This window comes from Leptodactylus fuscus, chromosome 5 (genome assembly GCF_031893055.1).
Source record: "Leptodactylus fuscus isolate aLepFus1 chromosome 5, aLepFus1.hap2, whole genome shotgun sequence".
Taxonomy (NCBI): domain Eukaryota; kingdom Metazoa; phylum Chordata; class Amphibia; order Anura; family Leptodactylidae; genus Leptodactylus; species Leptodactylus fuscus.
In genome coordinates, this window is record NC_134269.1 from 154,157,212 (window position 1) to 154,180,445 (window position 23,234).

General features: G+C 41.1%; 1 protein-coding gene across 5 annotated transcripts in view; it reads left to right on the forward strand.

Moving 5' to 3' along the window:
- Positions 1–3,121: 3,121 nt before the first annotated feature.
- The window catches only part of PPFIA2 (PPFI scaffold protein A2), a 243,722-nt gene continuing 223,609 nt past the window's right edge, over positions 3,122–23,234 (forward strand). For all 5 annotated transcript variants that reach the window (XM_075274514.1, XM_075274519.1, XM_075274515.1 and 2 more), the window contains exon 1: positions 3,122–3,382. The gene's annotated coding sequence lies outside the window, so the exon portion shown is untranslated. The remainder of the gene's footprint in view (positions 3,383–23,234) is intronic.

Here is a 23,234-nt window from a genome sequence, read left to right on the forward strand (position 1 = left end):
ACAATTCAACACATCACATTGTCTGACACAATACAACACATCACATTGTCTGTATCACGGCATACACAATACAACACATCACATTGTCTGTATCACGACATACACAATACAACACATCACATTGTCTGACACAATTCAACACATCACATTGTCTGACACAATACAACACATCACATTGTCTGTATCACGGCATACACAATACAACACATCACATTGTCTGTATCACGACATACACAATACAACACATCACATTGTCTGCCACAATACAACACATCACATTGTCTGTATCACGACATACACAATACAACACATCACATTGTCTGTATCACGACATACACAATACAACACATCACATTGTCTGTATCACGACATACACAATGCAACACATCACATTGTCTGTATCACGACATACACAATGCAACACATCACATTGTCTGTATCAAGACATACACAATGCAACACATTACATTGTCTGTATCACGACATACACAATACAACACATCACATCACATTTGCTAGCCCACCAAACTTTTTAAAGCACTTTTACAGTTTCACACGTCTGTGTCCGCCCAATTCTCAAATCACCGCAGACGAAGTCGCGGGTAAAAGCTAGTATAATATATACAATAGTCTGGTTATATACAGCTGTCCATGGTGCTGAAATAGGTAGGGAGCAAAATACACACACAGATGAGATGTATGTAGGACAATCCCTAGGGGTCAGTCCACACATTATTCTAGTCCTATTGTAAGCCCAGCCAAAAAATAATTGTCAAATAAACAAAAGTGGAAATATAAAGTGAGTTTCATAACCTAAGGAAGATGTCTGGAGTTCAATGAATGAATTTCCTAAGTAGGATATTAGTGTAAACCATTTCCTCTGTCTGGATACTGAGTAGACTCCAAGATTCCCTAGCCCTCATCGTGTCCATGTGTGCATTATGTATCTTACCAGTTCTCAGGCCCATGCATAATTTACATTTGTGCTATTCAGAAAAAAATGCCTGTTGTGCAGTCGCAATAATCACATGAATGAAATAACTATAGAAGACAGTATCATTGCTATAATGTATACAAGGAAAATAGACAATATGCCACCAAGGGAAAAGTAGAACATGTATGTACATATATATATATATATATATATATATATATATATATATATATATCATGGTCACGCCCACATACGCAGACCTATCACATTGGTGGGCTTACAGTGTTATAATAGAAAGATCTTTTGAGCAAGTTCTATGAATATTTGGTAATGGTAATACGGGCCGAGTGTATAGTCACCTCCAACAATACACAAATGCCTCATGTCTTTATTATGCAGGCACTGTATTTTACTGATAAAATTCTAACATAGTTTAATATTGGAGCCTTCCATTCATTTTACTAGGACAAGGGGATGACCGCACTATAACTTTTTGTTGCCATTTACCACTCACACATTGTTATGTCAGGTATGATTGTCCAGCTTCTTTGTGATGTAGCTATGTCCACTAGTTGTGCATTCTTAAAGAACCTACAACATTTCCTTATGTGAAGGGGTCGGACCCAGTGACTATTTCCTTTGAAGGATTTGGATTAATAATCCCAATAACACAGTTATATTCCCAACAACATGCTCATGCCATACACAAGGCTGGCTTTTTCTAACCATAAAACTAGACATACTGTAAATATAAAGCAAGTATCTCCTTTACGTGCCCATTTTAGAGGGAAATGAATGAGCAATGCCAGCCTTCCAGGGTATTGGTGAATACTATCCATATTACTGGCATCAGATGCCGCAAGGATAATGCTCTGAAGGACATTGACTATGAATGGTGTATCTGCTGTGTAGCAGCCATGCACTTGACATCGCATAGAGTATGATGCAGCTGAAGTGAGGCTGAGTGAAATGACTCAGATACCTTGTGAAGGATATTGCGTTGACTCTCTAGAGTAAGACAAGGTTAACCCTTGTGTGAAGGAAATGCTCACATCAAACAGGCACAAACATCTTAAGGCAACTGGGGATATCTGCACGCAAGTGAGGGCGGGATTACCTCAGAATTTATTTAAGGACTGGTTGAAACCATTGAGACAAGCCAGGGAGCAGAATGATAATAGAAGAACTTCAGTGGACACTTCCTATCATCTGCACTCACACTGATACAAGAGGATTTCTTACTAGTTTACTATATTAATCCATAATCCTATTAGCAGCCTTTTAGCCTTCAGTAATAACATATTAGTAAATATGAGAGTATCATTCTATTAGATTACAAATATGTAGCAAAGTATATTTAGCAAATATATTATTTTTAACAAAACCAGTGGATAACCTGTATTACCAAATAACACATACCGCAGTGGTCACACAACTTTTCCAGAGTCATGAGTGGCAAGTCTGTGTAGTCATGGAGGGTTACACAGGTTCTCCTGTTGCATTAATGGGGTTGTATTCCGACCTAGGAGATTTTGCAACTGGGACTTCTAGTAAAAAAAAAAAAATTGAGTGTTTGGTTTTTTTCTTGCAAGTCTCAGTCGCAGCATTCACTTACATTTAGGAAAGATTTGCAGGGCGTTGCATTGATCTTTGTTCATGCGGCAGAATTTGCAGCCCTAGCCTTCAACAATAATGTTCATTTGTTCCCTTGCAGTTCTGTGTTCTAGGAAAGCTGGGTGATAGTCAATATGCATGGCATAAGGATAACAAGAATATACTCAGAGACCTGATACACAAATGGGGACTAGTAGTTTTTTTTTAACACTATACGTTGCAATCGTAAAGAGCAGAATGCAATGTTAGAGATTAATCTTCAGATATAATATGTATGTCTATATTATAATAGTTCTTAGATCCCATAATATAGTGACATGACTGTGCCTGATAATACTGAATGTGCAGCACATATTGATACGTAGTATGTGTTATAATAAATATATATACTATGTATATATAATATTTATATATACACAATATAGTGTATTCTGTATTCTCCCTGCAGCTTGCCAGGGAGCAGCACTCATTCTCATGCAGCTGTCAGAGGATGCTGGAGCTTTAAGAGACACCTCCCCTCCTCTGCTCTAAACAATGGTTTCACCCGAGCTCTGCTTCCCATTGCAAAATTTGTAATGTGCCATTTTTGCCATGGATGCCTTTCCATTTGGGTGCTGAGAGGGGAGGCAGACATGCCCAGGTGCCAAGCTGCTTCTGGCTGCACACTCCTGCCTGGAGGCTGCTGCTGCTGCTGTGTCTCCAGCATATTGTGAAGCAGATCTGTGCTGGGATTGATGGGGACATGGTCCAGGAGGGATCCTGTGTGTGAGCCAGTGCACACTGCAGACTGATCTCATTGATCTTTTGAAGGGACAAGCTGAAGCTGAAGATCAGGTAATGGCATTGTCTTCCTCTTCTCAGCTCCTTAGCTCCTGCATTATTCTATTAGGCAGTAAAGTTAGGCAATGTATGCCGATCCCTCCCTGACACCAGACCTGCATGTGTATACATTCCATATAGCACTGGCTACTATAGAAATGGATGTAATATCACATGTATATTACTGTTGCATTGATCTATGTTTTTTTTTGCATTTTTATTACTCACTATAGTCATTTGCTTCAGTGCATGGAAGACATCGGGCAGGAGGGAGTTAAGTGGGAGGGGCGCTAGGCATGATGTAATGCAATTGAGACAATGGCAAGGATTTTCCTGCAAGAATTACAGCGTGCAGCCCTTACTATTGAGAGACTGTTACATGTATGTGGTGTGTATGTTATGTCAGTGGGATGGTGTCTATGTGCAGACTCTCTACTGACCAGGGGAGGAGCACAGACACATTGATCCCTTCCAGACCTCTATCTGCAGTACAAGGTGGCACCTGTGTCATCCTGACAATGGGATCAGGTGGAAGAAGATGCCAGGCACAGCAGGGTCACCCTTGTCTGTGGGGTGGCAGCTGCAATGCTACCTGGGAGAAAGGTGCACTGTGACTCCATGGTGTTTAGCACATTACAAGTGTCATAGTGAGGGTGTGGCTGCCCAGTCTTCTACCCAGGTGAAGGACTTAGATCTAGAAGAGTCTTGCACAAGTCCTGGTGTTAGTGACTCTACCTGAGTCTTCAGTCTACCTGCAGAAAGTACAAGACAGCAGTACAAAACTGAGCGTCCTGGCATTACAGGTATCAAGTGTGAGCTGCTTCATATCAAACTTGCTGCAAGAGTTGGGCAGAGCAGCTAGGAAGGTGTTAAATCTCTGTACACAAAGCCATGTAATCCTCCAATACCAATACTAAATTATTTAATGGCTAATTATGGATTGGCAGTGATATCGGCGCTCTCTTCCTGGCCCAGATTTACTAATATTTAGACAGAGTAAACTTAGACAGGCAGTCTGGAAATACAGTGACGGATCCTGAATGATAAATCTCGTGTATCTTTACACTGTCTCGTCTACATTTTTACCACCTTTCAGTTAACCTACGTCGAGCCAAAAATTTTCGACTACATTTTACATAATTTGCGGCGCATTTAAGCCACACCCCTTTTCCTGAGTATCCACCACAACTGTCTAGCAAGTTGAAAAATTTTAGCCCAAACCAGATGATCCAAAGTTTTGTCACATTGCACCAAAGATGCGGGAGATAGCGCCCTAGTAATTCTGGGTTGCCTGTCATTGTCACACTGTTGGTATTATTGACAGAATTGTTTCTCGTGAACACTTACTTTTGTCGTTGTATTTTGTAAATGTATGCATGTGACACCCACGTGAAGTCTTCATCTCAAATGCTGCTTAGAAATGGAAAGAGTCTCATGTAAAAACTCCCGGTGTGTTGCTATGGGGAACAAGCTTTTATGAGCTTTACCTAGAGATTGTCATAGAGGTCTTGTGGTAAATAGATCACTGAGAACAGATTTAGTCTACATTCACACAGAGGAATTTGGAGCAGATTTTGAGGATTTCCGCTGCAAGATACACAGGGTTAGGGTTCATTCACACGGAGGAAAATGGTGAGGAATTTGGTGTGGAAAAAAAAGCCTCCATTGATTTCAATGATTTCCTTTTTAAGTGCTGAAATTCCACACCAAATTCCTCACCATTTTTCTCTGTGTGAATGCACCCTTAGAATTTGAAGACCTCAAATTCCTCTTCGCTATGGCCGTTTAAACGACAGATTGATATATAGTTTTAGGAACACATTTAGTATAGCTTATTGATTGATATCCCGCCTCTTTCTGTGCTTAGGAGTCCAGTGGGTGGTCCCACAAACTAACAGCAGCCATTCCCGTATGACTATGTATAGGGTGGTGCCTGTCAATTACTGATAGGACCACCTACTGGGCTCCAAAGCCCGGAAAGAGCAGGACATTACATGTTATACTCTGGGCCAGATTTGGGTGAGGCTGAAATTGAAAATACGTTAACATGATCAATTATTTTTAATTATAATATACCATTTTTGATTTTACTTAATTAATTGGATGTAATATTCACTTTCATAGGGATTCAGCCACAGCCAGAGTGTTAGTCGGGCTGTAAAAAAATAGAAGAGTCGTCGTTTGTGCTTTGGCCTACAAAATCTAAAAATTCATAGTGTTCTGTAAAACCTTCAGAGCAGGTTGAAATCCAAATTTCGATATGAGAGGGGATCAGATTTGTGTATGATCTTTTATACTTGTATATACCTGTCTACATCTGCTAATCTTAAGAGATCTATCTGGGTGCACATGCTGCAATGAGGTGATAACCACATATTCTTATTATAAAAAGATGGATTTTTAGGTTATAAGTGACATATTTTTATCCCAGCTGTAAGAGCATCAATTGCTATAACATGAAACATTTAGGGCTATTTTAGTGATTGCCCCGTCCTTCCTTCATGAAGCTGATGCGGCTCACTCATCTGTCATAAGGTGTCCAAGCCAGGTGTACCACATTACTGTAATAGGGGATATCGACATAATAGGACAAAGATTATAATGTACTGTATAACTATACTTGGAATAATATAAGTAAAATATTATCAGTTTATTGCAAGGAAAAAAAGCAGTAACTAAAAAAATTATACAATTTTTGTGCATGCAACCCCAATTGTAGATGTGTTTCCATGGTTACAGACTAACAAGAAATCCTATGATCTTGTAATCACTTCTTATGCTGAAGTCAAACCATGTTTATGCTGCACTTTTGACATGCCCATAGACTTGGCATCTTGGTATATGTTTGCCCAGAATACGTAAGATGAGTCTTGTAGGTATAGGCCTATATATCTGTAAGATTTGCTACACTTCAGCAACAATGCTTAAAATTGCCCACTTAATGTGTCACGGGTGTAAAGGTATCTAAGCATATGTTGTTAATATCTTTAGCCTGGAAAACCCCTTTAAGAGTAAGGCCTCATGTAGTAGGCAGCAGACAAAAAGAGCTGCAGGAAAAACCGCAGCGGGAACACATCACGTTTTTTTACTGCAGCGCTTTTCACAGAAGGTCAAGAGAGTTTTCCTCTGCGGACTTTCTGCTTCAATTATACCTACAGGGAAACCGCGGGTGTTTCCGCAGATATAATTGACATGCTGCGATTTCCAAAAATGCATCGATTTTGGAAATCGCAGCACTTCTGCTGCGGGTATTGTTCTGCAATTTGTGGGTATGATGATCCAGAATCCCATACACTTTGCAGGGACTGTGCTCAGTGTTTCTGCCATGGCTAAACCCCGGCCTTTATTCCACGTAGGGCTTTAGGAAGTTTTCGCCTTCCCCAGCCTCCTCTGTGATTTGTCCAATTGTGGAACAACCCCTTTAATTTGATAATTAATTGCAAATGAGAGTTTGTTTTCACCTTAACACAAATTGTACTAGAGAGCTAGATGTCAGTAACTAAAAAACTTAGAGAGTCTGTCACCAGAACCCAGCGTATCAACTCTCACAGATAGATAGGTTATGGTCACCATAATCATACAATGTTTTTCCACTTGTGAATCGCTGCCTTTGTTACCAAGATATCACTGTTTTTGTTAATATGCAAGTGCGGTCTTTGGAGCAATTAAGGTGTTACTGCTGACCTCCTCCGAGCAATTGCAACTTCCTCGTTCCTCAGTGAATGAAGAGCTAATTCACAAAGTGAAAACACTGTTTACTACAGGTGACCATATCCTATCTATGTGTGTTGCTGCATTGATATGGGATCTGAAGGCACACTCCCTTTAAGTTTCTTAATTAAGTTTCTGTCTAGTACCATTTGTGCTGGTAAGTTTTGGTGACAACAAACTCTCGTTAATTAATGATCACATTAAAGGGATTGTTCAGGATTTGGACAAATCACAGAGGAGGTTGGGGAATGTGAAGCATAAGAAAACCCTCTCTCACTTGTCCCTGGCACTTGGGTGTCTACTGCCACTGTCTGTTTGGGTGATTCAGTGTCCTTTCCCACCAGAAGTCTCCATCGTCCTCTGTGTTTTGCTCAATTCCTGAGCAACCGCTTTAAAGAGGACCTTTCATGTCCTGACATTAGTGGTGTTCTGTACCACTAGAAAGCTGCTGTATTCAGCACCAGAATGTGTCCCGGTTGCAGAGATTTTGGTAATTTTATTTTCGGCCTGCCTTACAGCTTAGTGTCAGAGCCGAGATGTGAGGAACAACTGCCTTCATGACAATACAGGGCTATGGAAGTGTACAGTCAGGGGGGCAATCTCTGCAACTAGGGCAAATACCAGCAACGTTGATAGTGGGATGACAGCTTTCTTGTCACCACCAGTGTCAGAGTACATAACAGGTACTCTTTAGTCATTATTACACTAGGTCCTTATCACTCCATAACTCAGTTGTGCCCCTGCTGTTTTGTTAAGGATAGGTTCACATTTGTGTTGTAGTCTCCACCTAAAATCCTCCTTGCAGGACTTTTTACCTGGTGGACCCTATTATAGTCTATGGGTTCTGCAGGTAACCACTTGTATTTGTCTATAGTAACTCGCATTCACTAAGAATGTTAACAGTAAGTATTGATATGTGCTGTTAAGTGTTTCTGGTCTAGTATAAGAAAGAGATCAATATGGCTACCTACCAATTCACAATACTGGAATTTGGATATCTGGATATATCTTCTTAAATTTTTTTTTTCCTCTGCATTGAGCTCCCTTATGACAAGGTTCAAATGCTGCAGTTTGGTGTTTTACAGTCCCAGTGAAGTGGATGAGATTCTAGTGAATTCCATCCCCACTTTACAGAAAAATACGCTCAACGGAGACTCTGTGATTTCCAAAACCGTTGAGATTTTGGGAATCGCAGCATGTCAATCTTACCTATGGAAATGCCAGCTGTTTCCCTATAGGTATAATTGAAGCAGCAATTCCAAAGAGGAAGTCTCATAAAGGAAACAGATTTCCAGTATTAAAAGTCTTCATATATTATGGGCAGCACGCACACCACTTAATTTCACTGTTACTCCAAAGATATCCAAGTGCTGTACTTTGGCTTTGTATGACATTTCCATTGAAATAAATGGAGCAGTGTGCACACTACTCGACCTTCTCTACATTCCGAGAGGGGTCTAAAACATCCCTGTTCTCAGTGGTCGGACCCCGGCTGATCCTGTGGATAGGGGATAACTTGCTGAGATGAGAATACATCTTTGAACATTGATAACCTTTTTCTTAGGTCATCGGTATCTTATTGGCAGGAGTCTGACACCCTGCAACCCTAGCTGTTCCTAGGAGCAATGATGCCATTCATTTGTGACATCAGATTCATTGGTCTTATGGCCTGTTTGCAGATAGGTCCCATAAAAGTGAATGTAACTGTTTCCATAAGTCACATCCGGTTCTATGGAACAGAAATAGTATAAGAACTAGTATACAACTTGCTCAGCTCTTACTGTAATCCTGGCCACCTTGGGTGGCCATAGAAGTTATATTCTCCTCTCAACTATAGGAACAAATATGTCTTGGTATAGTATTAACCAGTAGATATAAAAGATAAAACTTGAGACTCTTCAGTAATTGATACATTTTTAATGGCTAACTGAAAAGATGATGACAAATGGCTAGCATATGAGACTACTTCATCAGGCATGGTATATCTGAAAAGTGACATATTTATACTCAAAAGGACATAGGAACATGGTGGTAAATGAAACAAGTGATGTAAAGCAGAACTATAAATATAAGGCGCAAACAGCTAAAGCAGTAAATATTACAGCAATTCCTAGATAAGGAGCGTAAAAGTTTTATTGCCCTCTGATTAAGATCTGGTCCATTGTTGGATGCCCCTTTCCTTAGTTGATGTGGAATAACATAAATCCATGTGATCTGTTCATCCCTGTTCCTGTTCTGTGCAAAGGTTGTCATGAATTTGAAGTTTCCTTTTAATGCTAAAATTTCTATGTCCTGTGCTTTAGATCGACAGTAATGTTTTGGCATAGGGAGATCTGTTCTCTTCTATTGATATAATGGTGTGAGTTCCTCTTCATTCTAAGTTCCTGCCCTGTTTCTCCTACATACAGACCACAGTAGGACATCTGGGACGTATGACCACATTTAGTGTGGTGCTGGTCAAGGCACCTGGCATTTTGTAGTCCTGATTTGAGTTAAAGGTCTTCATCTTCATCAGTGGTCATGTGGTATGGCATTTTTTTTGGTTGCATGGAACTGTTCCTGTTATTATTGACAGGTACAGTCAGTTTCTGGTAAGCTTGAAATTAGAGAGTTGTGTATTAGGAAAGGGGGGGGGGTCTAGAAGTATTGATTTTAATTGGTCATCTATAATAGTGGATGGCATTTCAGTACTACTCCCCTCAGTATCTCAAGGTTAGGGTTGTAGGTGATAACCAGGGATACCCCGTTGTTTTCCTATTTTGTGCTGTAGTAGCATCTTGATATTTTGGTGGCTACGACAATTTGGTTGTCAACTGTTTTTGGATAGTGTCCCTGCTTCAAGAATGACTTTTTTTAAGGCCACCAAGGTGTTTGTCAGTACCTACAGGGTTAGAACCTTATATGGTTGTATTTGATTGCATGGCTGTAGAAAATGGAATTTTATATGTGTTTCGGATGAAATCTGTCCCATCTGAAATATGTTGTGCAATCAGTTGGTTTCCGGTCCAGTGACATCTCCATTCTGTTGTTCAGTATTTTGATGACTGTGTCCAGAAAGCTTATAACAGTATAGGAGCAGCTAATAAAAGTAGTGTCAAGTTAATATTTAGTGAAAGTGATTGAAATGTAGGACAGTAGAACAGAGGTCTGGTGGTGCAGGTAGACAGGAAGGGACACTCGTGCTTGACCATGAAAAGATTAGCATACTGTGGCACAATTTTATTTCCCATTGCTGTATTGTACACGGTAAATATATGTTGTCACCAAAGGCAAAGTAATTATCGGCAACCCCATAGAAGTGTATGGAACTGCAGTCATACAAGCACACTGCTGCTCCATTAAGAAGGAGACATGGGGGATTTCTGGTCCCTTGTTCTCATGACTGCTGAGACCTCCAACAATAAAACTGTTGTGGCACAACCCCTCTAAGACCACAGAAATAACAAAATGGCTGCATGTTAGTGCTCTGCACAGGGGATGTTGCCAAAAGGACATCCCTCTTCTGATATCGCTTCCTGCTATTGATATATATTGAAGCGTCACCTCTCAGACCACATGCTCTTTCTATCTGCATCCACCATCTCTCCTCGAACGTCAGCGATGGGTTTGTCTGAATTTCACTTTAGCAAAAAATAAAAAATAACTGAATGGGTTAGAAATACCCACAAGGCTATGGGTATCCCACTACTTTCACCCTTCTCATTGTGATTGATAAGGCTACGTTCACATTTGCATTGGAGAGTATCTGAGGTAGACTTTGTTGCAGTATCCCTTTGAGATTGACGGACAAAAAGGTCCTGCACGCGTGGCTTTTTTGCTTGTTGCTTTCAGTTTAAATGCAACAGTCAATGAGGTCTCCCAAATTGAAAAAGATCCAGCACCTCCCAACGTCTTAAAAACTTCCAATCTTTATTTTCAATTCATTAAAATGGAAACATGGCAACCACAGTAGGGCAAAATACGGCTCACGTCCGGACACGTCCAGTTCCTTCCTCATGGCATACTCTAATGATTTCCAACTTCCTTTATAAAGACACCCACTACCTTTAAAGGTAGTATTTCGTATTTTGCCCTACTGTGGTTGCCATGTTTCCATTTTAATGAATTGAAAATAAAGATTGGAAGTTTTTAAGATGTCGGGAGGTGCTGGATCTTTTTCAATTTGGGATACTTTGCAGCCGGTTGAGTCCAAGGGCTTCCGTGCACACCGACATAGGATCTAAGGACATTGAATGGGGTGAGCTGAAAAACTAAACCTTTTTTCTTGTCAATGAGGTCTGTTGGGCTCAGAATGTAACTGCTGCAAACCAGAACAACAAACAACCGCCACTAATGTGAACCTAGTGTAACCATCATGATGCCCTGTACATATACATTGTAGTAGATTAGCAGTATGCAAATTTGTTGTGGCTTTGCTGCTAGCATGTCCTGTGGGATAGCAATGACTATAGTTGCTTATTAGACTTGCTGCCTGCCCATTTCTTTGCGTCGTCTTTATACATGGCTGTACTGGTCCTCTGCTGTTCTTTGCAATGGAATGTACATACACTATGTGATCCAAAGTATCCGGACACCTGGCTGAAAATGACTTGCAAGGTCGTGGCACCCTCCATCGGTAATGCTGGAATTCAATATGGTGTTGGCCCACCCTTAGCCTTGATGACAGCTTCCACTCTCGCAGGCATACGTTCAGTCAAGTCCTGGAAGGTTTCTTGGGGAATGGCAGCCCATTCTTCACGGAGTGCTGCACTGAGGAGAGGTATCGATGTAGGTCGGTGAGGCCTGGAAACGAAGTCGGCGTTCTATAGGATTCAAGTCAGGACTCTGGGCAGGCCAGTCCATGACAGAGATGCTATTGTCGTGTAACCACTCCGCCACAGGCCGTGCAGTATGAACAGGTGCTTGATCGTGTTGAAAGATGCAATCGCCATCCCCGAATTGCTCTTCGACAGTGGGAAGCAAGAAGGTGTTTAAAACATCAATGTAGGCCTGTGCTGTGATGGTGCCACACAAAACAACAAGGGGTGCAAGCCCCCTCCATGAAAACACGACCACACCATAACACCACCGCCTCCGAGTTTTACTGTTGGCACTACACACGCTGGCAGATGACATTCATCGGGCATTCGCCATACCCACACGCTGCCATCGGATCGCCACATTGTGTACCGTGATTCGTCACTCCACACAACGTTTTTCCACTGTTCAATCATCCAATCTTTATGCTCCTTACACCAAGCGAGGCATCGTTTGGCATTGACCTGTGTGATGTGTGGCACCCAATCACCTGACCACGTTCGAAGTCCGTGAGTTCCGCGGAGCGCCCCATTCTACTCTCTCACAATGTCTAATGTCTACTGAGGTCGCTGATATGGAGTACCTGGCAGTAGGTGGCAGCACAATGCGCCTAATATGAAAAATGTATGTTTTTGGGGGTGTCTGGGTACTTTTGATCACATAGTGTAAGTTGACAAGGATTGTGGAGTCCTACATAAGCTAATAATGCTACTAAAGACTCAAAGTCCCGATATGATTAGTCCATAAGTATTTTAGTAAACAAGTTGGATGACAAGTCCACAGAAGAACAAAGTCAGCTGTTTTCCCACCTCTGTGTTGAAGCCATCTCAAGATCATCCCTGGGTGGTCAACTATAAAGAGCCATGCACTAATAGTAGCTGGTGATCTGCTTTTGACCATCATGTCCTAGACTGACTTGAAATTGGACCCTGCATTTGTAGTTTCATGAGATGCTTTCTGTTATCTTTGGTGGAAAAGTAGGCATTCAAAGGTTAAATGAATTTCTTTGGTTTCTCGAAAAAGAAAAAATCCCCCAATCTGTGGGAGTCCCGCTGTGTAATTCTATGTTTTTAATCATGGGGGAGTGATGTGACTGTTTAATTGCCTAGGTAACTGACTACTTGTTTTCTCACTCCATGTACAATTGTCTTTGCCTAGATAAAGTACTGTATTATTTCTCCTGATGAGTGTGAATTTGTTTTACTGTTGTGGTTTTGTCTTGTGTTTTTAATCACCACAGAAGCTTGTTATTGTTCATTGGGGGGAGTGTTGACTCCTAACTCTTAGGGCCCGTGCACACAGAGTTTACGTGCGCGCATTTTAGCATAATACATGTGTATAGAATATAGAATACATGTGTAAAAATACCACAATCCTAGGCTGACTGTAGCTTTAGTGAATGGAATCATATTGTGATCCCAAGAGTGCTGCATCCACGACATTGCTGACTTTTTTGAGAATAGCTCAGGTTGCAGTCCTCTTGGTGTTACAAGCCAACTTCCTTCACTAACCTGAGTGAAGGCAAGGCAACCCACTAAGCTTTGGTCTTGTGATGGGAGTTGTGGCCAAAATTGCTGTGAAGCCCTAACCCTAAACACCCCCCTCCCCCCTAATTAAGGTGCTAAAAATAAAATGGAGGTGTCTATGAGCTGAGGGGATAGTACAAGAGGTATATGCTGCACTTACAATGAGAATAGTTTTGCTATCACTTTCCAAAATCAATACGATGACCACCGTGCAAGTATTGGGCCTAGAAAATGTGAAATACTATTCAGAATTTGGAAATTTTAACTATTTATTGGTGAATTTTCTTAGGTTTGTTTTAGGAAACCTATAAAGTTGTATAAAAGGGGTAAATTTATTCTGGATTACAGTCAGTCTTAAAATCCTTTAAAGAGGATCTTTCATGGTTTGGGGTAGAGGCAGTTCTATATACTGCTGGAAAGTAGACAGTGCGCTGAATTCAGTGCACTGTCAGTTCCACGATCTGTGCCCCGGGTGAAGAGCTATCGGTGCTGGGACCATAGCTCATCATAGTCAGAAAGACTGTCAAGAACGTCCTTCTCCACAGCAACACCTATAGCGCTGTACTGTGTGAGCGGGGAGGAACACCCCCTCCCTCTGCTCACAGTGCTCGTCCATAGACAAGTACTATCAGGAGGGGGCGTTCCTCCCCGCTCACACAGTACAGCACTATAGGCGCTGATGTGGAAAAGGACGTTCCTGACAGACTGTCAGGAACGCCCTTCTGACTGTGAAGAGCTATGGTACTGGCACCGATAGCTCTTCACCTGGGGCACAGATCGGGAAAGCTGACAGTGCGCTGAATTCAGTGCACTGTCGGCTTTCCAGCAGTGTATAGAACTGCCTGTGCCCAAACCCATGAAAGGTCCTCTTTAAAGGTGAAAGATTTTCCTGTGCAACCCCCTTAAGAAGGACCTTTCATCATCTGGGGCATATTCGAATTAATACACCGCAAGAAAGCCTACAGTGCACTGAATTCAGCACACTATCGGCTTTCACGTTCTGTGCCCCCAGTGAAGAGTTATCAGTGCTGGTAAAGTAGCTCTTCACTGACAGAAGGGTGTTCCTGACAGTCTTCACTGCTCAGCATCATCACTGGGCAGTAAGCAACAACCACTCTCACAGTACAGCACTATAGATGCTACTGTGGGGAAGGGTGTTCCTGACTGACTGTCAGAAACATCCTTCTGACAGTGAAGACCTACGGTACCAGCATCGGGGGCACAGAACAGGAAAGCAGATAGTGCGTTGAATTCAGCCCACTGTCGGCTTTCTAGCAGTGTATTAAACCGCATGTGCCCCAGATGGTGAAAGCTCCTCTTTAAGTACTCCTTGGTCTCTAATTCTTTATAGATTTCCACCACCAGTTTGCAGCATTTCCGGCCACTTCTTGTTTTCATTGGTTTATTTAAAAAAAAACAAAAAACAAAACATGTCACCCATCTAAAATACAGCTCACTTTACTGCCATGGTGATGTCACTATTAACAAAATGTCACCACAGGCATGCAGCAGTTTGCTACTTTGATATGTAATGTACCATTGCTATGATACTATGATCACATGAAGAAGGAAAATGGGTAAGAAAAATATATTAAAATGTATTCTTTAACCATTTTAGTTACAACCATAGTTTATTTAAATCCTCAGTAAATCCCTTTAAGAAATTGCTTTGCTTTTTATGTAGCCCAAAGGTTATTACAAATTGATTTATCCCAAATGTATAATTTCTGCTGGAGTGTTGATAATTCAGCAGCGATTTCCAGACTGTTGGCTAAACATTTGATAGTTGGCAGTCTGCAATGATGTCATTTGTAGACACAGGCCTAGTGTGCCTTATGTCAAATCTACCTCTTGTGAATCAGGATGTAAAAGGCAGTGGATGTAGTGCGATTGGGATTCCTAGTTAAAGGGAACCTGTCCGGTGTTTTTTTCCAACATGAACGGGTCTCAGCATGGGTAGTATTACCACCACCACCTTCCCTGCGTTGCCCCTCAATGAGCTTTCTTCTACAGCAAGGAAAAATTATAACGTGAGAAAGCTGTGTGCAATTGAAACCTAAGAAGTCACAAGGGATGGGGACCTGCATCAGGAAGCCTGTACAATATTTCACCTTTGTACTTCACTTTGATGCATATCACGGTATATGGAATTTATGGGTCTTGAGGACTGATCAGCCATTCACATTGTACAGATTGGCTTTCTCCTTTCTTGAAGCAAGTACTATCTAATGTGTCCCTGTATTTATATAGTAAAATATGTATTACTGGATCACCCGGTATTACTTTATGTGGCTGCTGGATGCTTTTTCCTCACATTAAACAACAGCATACGACCTGCTATAATTTACAAATAAAGGCTACATACCATATAAACCATATGGATTTGTGTCCTACCATATTATCAGGAATGTAGTTCCTAAGGAATATGCTCTATAGGGGTTGTCCAATAATTGGAGCAACCCATGGAGTAGTTGGGGAATATGTGAAATAAGAAAAACAAAAAAAAAAAACAAAGCAAAACATGCTGTCTTGTCCCCCAGCACTCTATTGCCTGCCATTGGCTCCCATCGGGGCCTTGTTGCCAGACGTCCGGCGCTGCATGTTTGCTGAGACCTGTGATTACTTGCTAGTAAGGAACTGAAATATAAAAAAATAAATAAATTTTGAGGAGTCTTCAGTAGTTGATACCTTTTTTAATGGCTAACTGAAAGTGATGACATATCGCGAACTTTCGGAACTACTAAAAACGTCCCTTCATCAGGCTGGTATAAGGTATCAACTACTGAAGACTCCTCAAAAAAAATGTTTATTTCATCCACTGGCTAACACAGTACAAATATATTTTTCTTATAGTAAGGAACTGGTGACGTATGTAAGTGACATCATCGATCCTTCTCCACTATAACTTCATACTACAATAAATAGGTATTGCATACTAGGCTTGAAAAAGCATTTGGTACAACGCGAAACGGCTGTTGCCTTTTTCTGCCATTAATGCTATCTCTCCCTCCCTGAGGACTTGTTTTATATACTTCAATAAAGACTTTTTATTTTTATCTAAGGGCTCGTTCACATCTGCGTTCATCTGTCCTTATTGCAGGTTTCCGTTTCCTGCATAAAACAGATGCAGGAGACGGAAGCCTGCAGGAGACTTTCTCACCCATTCATTTGAATGGGTGAGAAAGCTGTCCGGCCGTGAGCGGCGGTGAGCGTTTTGCGCTCTCCGCCGCGAAACCGGGTTTTATAATCCGGACGCAGAGTCGGACATGCAGTACTCTGTGTCCGGATTAAAAAATCCGGTTTCGCGGCGGAGAGCATAAAACGCTCACCGCCGCGCACGGCCGGACCCGGTCTATGGTTTCCGCCTTCTGCCATGCAGAAGACGGAAACCATAGAACGGAGATCGTGAACGCAGGTGTGAACCTAGCGTAAAGAAGACTATGCCGTCTACTGATTGGTGAGTGCCCACCCAAAGTTTTCTCTATCTTTTTCACATTATATACTATTGTTCCGGGATGTGTTAGTACCACCTTTCTTCAGTAGTTCCGATCTATAAGATTACTCCAGTAAGCTGTCTATACGACCACACTTCTGGAACTGGCTGTGCCGTCTACTTTTCGTCTTCTGCAAGTTTTTTCAATGATGGATAGCCTTCCTTGTCTGTGTATGCATTCAGGGATGGCTGTAACTAAGTAGAACCACCCACTGGACCTATAGGAATGAGCAGCCATTCCAATGAATAAAATGGGAGCTAATAATAATACATACATTTCTTTTGTAGACCTGCCACTGACTGCAACTCCACTATTTTTTTTATAGCCTGACTCTCACTCCTGCTCCAACTCTGACTCCTTCATAAATGGTTGACAGCCAGGTTCAGTCAGCAACAGTAAATATCCTCAAATTCATTAAAAATCTATTAATTGAATATGCGACCAGCTATGCATTACTTATGCAGTATTGATAATTTTATAATATCATTTAAAACAATCTTAAATCTGAGTCCATAGCGGTTTTTTCTGAATCCACCCAAAACTGACCTTGATTCATAGCCCTGAGAACTTTCTTTAGCCCCAAATATGCTTTTCAGGGAAAGCTGGAACACCTCCATACACATTAGATGGTTTGCTCATCACTCCAAAATTCTCACCTGTGACTCGTGACTTTCCCCCATAGGTGCCACCCATATGCTCCCATTTACAGTGCATACAAGATCATCTGCTAGTATGGTGCCACATTTTCAAACAGATGAGAAAATTATTGTAGTGTCTTAAGTCCCATTTTACAGGACTGAGGTGAGTGCATTGATGGGGCAGTAAGTCTTGGCAGGGCTCCATCCATGTGCACTAGGTGGGAAACCTGTTTAGACCATTTCTTTGTTATTCTTACATTCTGTATGAAGCTTTTACAGGAAAAATGCTAATTAATATACAGAATGGAGGACATTTTTAATGTGTAACAATGCTGCACATTCCTCCAGTCACAGATTTTGCGACTGGGTAGAAGCAGTGAAAGTGCTTTTGAGATGTGTGACAATGGAATCCCTGTGACGAGTAAGATGGGTAGCTCAGAGCTCAATTAAAATGTCACTTCTTTGTACATTCAGATTCTTGACATGGCTTTAAAGGTCACATTTAGCTAAAAGACATTTTTCTCATCATTGGTATCCAAATTGCATTACTGTACACAGAGGGAAAGAGCTTAAGAATAAAGCATGCAAAATACAATATTATGTGAGCATCAGACATGTGTAGCCTGCGCCCCTCCCCCCGACTACATAAATATTAATTTCTATTATGCCACATCAGCTCCTGGTTATAGTATATAATATTTGGTGGGTAAATTCTGCAAAAGTTTTATTCATGAAGTCAATCTAGTAATATTATCAGATAACCATGCTAACAAGACAAATCTAATAACAAACAATTTGCGGAAAATGTACTCTGGGTTTTGTTAAATTTTCCTACAATAGTTTAGTGTTAACTTTGTATTGGAGTTTTAGCAACATCTAGATACACTTGCATGGCTGTTTCTAAACTGCCAAAAAACAGAATAGAGAGAACTGACAACTTAACGGAAAGTTCATACTACTGTTGCTAATGTCCGTTCCTATCTTTCTTTATAGGATGACAGCAATGGACATTAAACAAAACTTTATCTTCCGTTACAAAAGTAAACAAACATGACGGAAGCTAGCTTTCGCCATGTTGTTTACATTAGTGTCAATGGGAAGGGACACAGAATCAGTTTGTGACCTTTCTCTGTGACAGTTTAATGTCCGTTGCTGTCACCCTATAACGGAAGATAGCAACGAACATTAGCAATTGTAGTATGAACCCTTAATGCTTTTGAACTGATGATGAAACAGGGATGATGAACTGATCCCTGTTTATGGCATGTCTTCAGTGAAAATGGGAGGAGAAAACAGTAAACCTTGGATCATTATACAGTATTATTCAAGGGCCATAATGCTACAGAAAGATTTATAATTTGCTGCTTTCTTCCTTGTTTACAAATTTTTGCCTGCTAAACACATGGACATTCCAACAGCAAAGCGGGTCAGTATGTATTTATAGTTCTAAAATGGTTCTGTAGGCTAAGGATTTCTCAAACTTTTTAACTGTGGCCTCAACAGACAATCCACGGTGATGCTGAGGCACCACCAATGGTGGACTCTGATTCCCGAACACATATTTTAACTAAATTTACCTCCTGAATCCCATACATAATTAAAATAGGCACAAAAACCTCAATTGTGCTATGAAAACCCACTTATTTCAATTTTATAATGGTGACTCACATAGATATGGCACCAGAACCTAGCTTACTAAATAGGTACAGTACAAGAACTATGCTTACTATATAGGTACACTAATAGAACCAAGCTTACCATGTAGATCTTGTACAAGAACCATGCTTACTATGTAGATAAGGTATATCACCAAGCATACGCTAGGTTCACACCTGCGTTCAGCTGTCCGCTCTGTGACTTCCGTCTTCTGCATGCCAGAAAATGGAAACCACAGACTGGGTCCGGCCGTGAGCGGCGGTGAGTGTTTTATGCTCTCCGCCGCGAAACCGTTTTTTTAAAATCCGGACACAGAGTAGTGCATGTCCGACTCTGTGTCCGGATTATAAAACCCGGTTTTGCGGCGGAGAGCATAAAACGCTCACCGTCGCTCACAGCCGGACATCTTTCTCACCCATTCAAATGAATGGGTGAAAAAGACTCCTGCAGGTTTCCGTCTCCTGCTCTGTTTTATGCAGGAAACGGAAACCTGAAGTACGGAGTGCCGGGCGCAGATGTGAACGAGCCCTTACAAGAACTATGCTTACTATAAAGACACAGCACCATAGACACCATAGTTCCTTGCAAAGTGGAGTGCTAAAGGCTTAACAAGTCTCCACACACCTATATGGTGGTCTCTCCCTAAGGAGTGACAATATCCCCTTAACCCTGTCTAAGCCTCTCACCTCTACCAGGTTATAGTCCTCTCTACATCGAGCTGAAGAGATCCAAGTAGATCGAAACAGCTGTCCTCGATTGAGAGACTATACCTGGTAATAATCCCAGCGTCATTGCAAAACAAAGGCCTCTTGGAAGGTCGGGCATGAGGCTAAAGGGAGCAGCCATTATTGGGTTATTTCACTGGAATCCTGTCATAAGACAGGCTTGCACATTCCAGTGAGCGCCCTCTATTGGTTTGCAATACTGAGGCAGCAACTGTCTTCCTAATTACATCATGGAAGGCAGATTTGCATATTCTTCCTATATAAAGACACAGTAACGTAACAAAGCTTACAGCATAGATACAGTACAAGAACCATAGATACAGTAACATAACCAAGCTTACTACATAGGTGTGGTACTAGAGTCAAAATTTATACCATATTTAATAAATATACCCCAAATATATTGCACACTTTTACCTTTACACAGCAATACAGCGATAAGTATTCAAGTAATATCTCTGGGAATAGTACCATTGATGGTCTAGAGCAGGGGTAGGGAACCTTTGTCTCTCCAGCTGCTGTGAAACTACAACTCCCAGCATGCTCCATTCACTTCCATGGGAGTTCCAAGAACAGCAGAGCAAGTATGCATGCTGGGAGTTGTAGTTTTGTAACAGCTGGAGAGCCGTACGTTCCCTACCCCTGGTCTAGAGTGATGAAGAGGTTATATATAGTGGTCTGTTATGGCTAATATTTATTTCTGCAGGTCTAGGGATGTTAAAGGGGTATTCCCATAACTCTTGTTCTGCAGCCTGCAGGGCTCTGTGCTCTCTTCACTTCCTGGATTTCTCGGCACATTAGTGGGCGGGGTTTCACTTGCTCTGCTATCTGCTATGTTTGCAGTCAGTAATGAGGGATTGGTTGTAAATATGTTACCACAGTATGAAGCTGAAGTAGAAGCTGATGTAGCAGAGCTGGTTTTAAGTCAGCTTGCATTACATACAGAGGTAATGGACTCCTTATCTTAGCCCTTATCAGTCAAATTCAATTAAACCGGCTGGTAAGTGGAAAAGCTGAAGATAGACAGCATAGTAATCCCGGAGCTCTCATCTCCCCCTCCCCTGTCTGAGGAGCTCCGTTGCTTGTCAGCCCCCCCCCCCCCCCTCCCTCCCTGAGAGCAGGGAGCTACTCACTTGGGAAATGAGCAGATAAGCCCAGTGGCCATAGAAACACAGTGTCAACAATTAAGTGAATAAATTAACAAAGCAGTTTTGATAAAGCAATGTATTTAGGAAAAGCCTTAAATCCACATAAACTAGCAGTATAGATAGGATGCTTTTCATGGGACAACCCCTTTAAGTGGTTAACATTTTATATTTTTGTACAGAGTTTTAAAATTGTGGCTGCTTTTCCCCCAAAAAACTGTGTCAGAGCTTTCCACAGGTTGTATCTGCTAAGGTATGTCAACCTGATTCTTTTTAATGGAGCTGACCTGCAATGCCAGGCATAAACCATGGACAGTTTTCCTCTCTTTCTGAAAGAAAGCAGCCATGGGTTTTAATCATGTACAACTTGTTGGGGGGATATTAGTACTATGATCCCTTTACATTAAGTTTGTCCAAGTTGGTTTGATAGATTTACTTATTTATTTGCTTGTACTTTGGTAATACATAAGAAACCTGTTGTAAGCCGTCTGATTTAGACCAGACTATGATATATAAAGCTGTGTACCTTGTTAAAAATGGCCTGCTGGTAAGGTTTCTTGCTCTAAGGTAACTGCACTCCTCGAAACCAACATGTCATAGAAAATAATGTCTATGCTTCTTGTATTATGTGACACACATAGGGTATTCAGGACTCATTTCTCATGGTCTGTCATGCTGCATACCTGTCTCTGACTGATTCTTTATGTACAGTGTTTGATATTAATGCACAGGACAGTAATGGGTGTATGTAGAAAAAAAGAACAATATCCTGCCCTATATATATCACATAAAAAGTATGAGTCAATATAGATAATATACAATTTGTATGTAAGTCTGAGCTGCATGTGCTGCCAGCAATTACCGTATCTATCTATCTATCTATCTATCTATCTATCTATCTATCTATCTATCTATCTATCTATCTATCTCTTATTAGTGGGATAAGCCATGAAAGTAACATCCCCCACCAGGTGGATGTTGATGTATCTCTCCCCCATTTGTGCGATCACATAGTATACACATCTGTTCTTTGTATTTTGGGCATCTGATATCATGTAATAATTAAGGGAGGTTTCTGTTATACTAAAGCTTCCTATATAGTTGTCACCCTGAGCACTGCCTTTCTATCTGTTGCTGCCGCCACTGTATGCTCTTAGATACAGGCCCTTTCATGTAACAACACTTGAGATCCATATTAATTTTAACTCCAGTTTATAGGTGACATTTTTCTATCCCAGTGGGCCATATACAGGAGAAAATGGAGGAAATGAATCTCTGCTCTTGCAGTAGACTCTTGTTCTTGGCAATACTAGTTGACCTGTTTGTGGCATTACTTTGTTGCCTCAGAGCAGCAGTGTAATGCGCTTCTATGAAGCTTTATTTATTGTGTTCATTGCAATATAGCACATACAACTTCCTTTGCATGTTTTCATTAAATGTATCCATAATATGGATAAATGGTTTGTGTGAGAATAACAAAAAACATGGCTGCTTTCTTATAACATAGCGCTACTGATCTTCATGGGCTGTTTCTAGTATTGCAGCATAGCAAAACTAAAATAACTGGGGCTATGATACAAAAGCATACCCATAAATGAGGGTGGTGCTGTTTCTGACAGAAAGTAGACAAGTTTTGGGACCTCTGTAGGACTCCCTACAACCCCTTTAAGAGGAGAAATTGGCTATTATTACTATCAGATTCTAAAGGCAATGATAGTGAAGTATTTCTTTTGTTCTCAGTTCTCGGTTCTCACCTGTATCACTATTGCCCAGTTCTTAGCCCTACCACTGTTGCGTGGTTCTCATCTGTACCACTGTTTCACGGTTCTCATCTGTGCCACTGTTGCGCGGTTCTCATCTGTAACACTGTTACGCGGTTCTCAGCCCTACCACTATTGCGCTGTTCTCAGCCCTATCACTGTTGCACAGTTGCCTTATCTACACCAATATTTCACTCCATTCCCCCTTGCACACTCATTGCACACTTCAAGAGTAATGTAAGAGTCACCAAACCATAAATCTATGGGTCTTTCAGTTGCCTTGGCTTTGTTTGTTCACATGAATTTTATAATAAATTTTGACAAATCCTCACTGCTTAAGATCATTAAAACCATGGAAGAATATGGAAAAAATAAAATTTACAGTATATCTGTAATCCTTTTGAATTTATAAGAT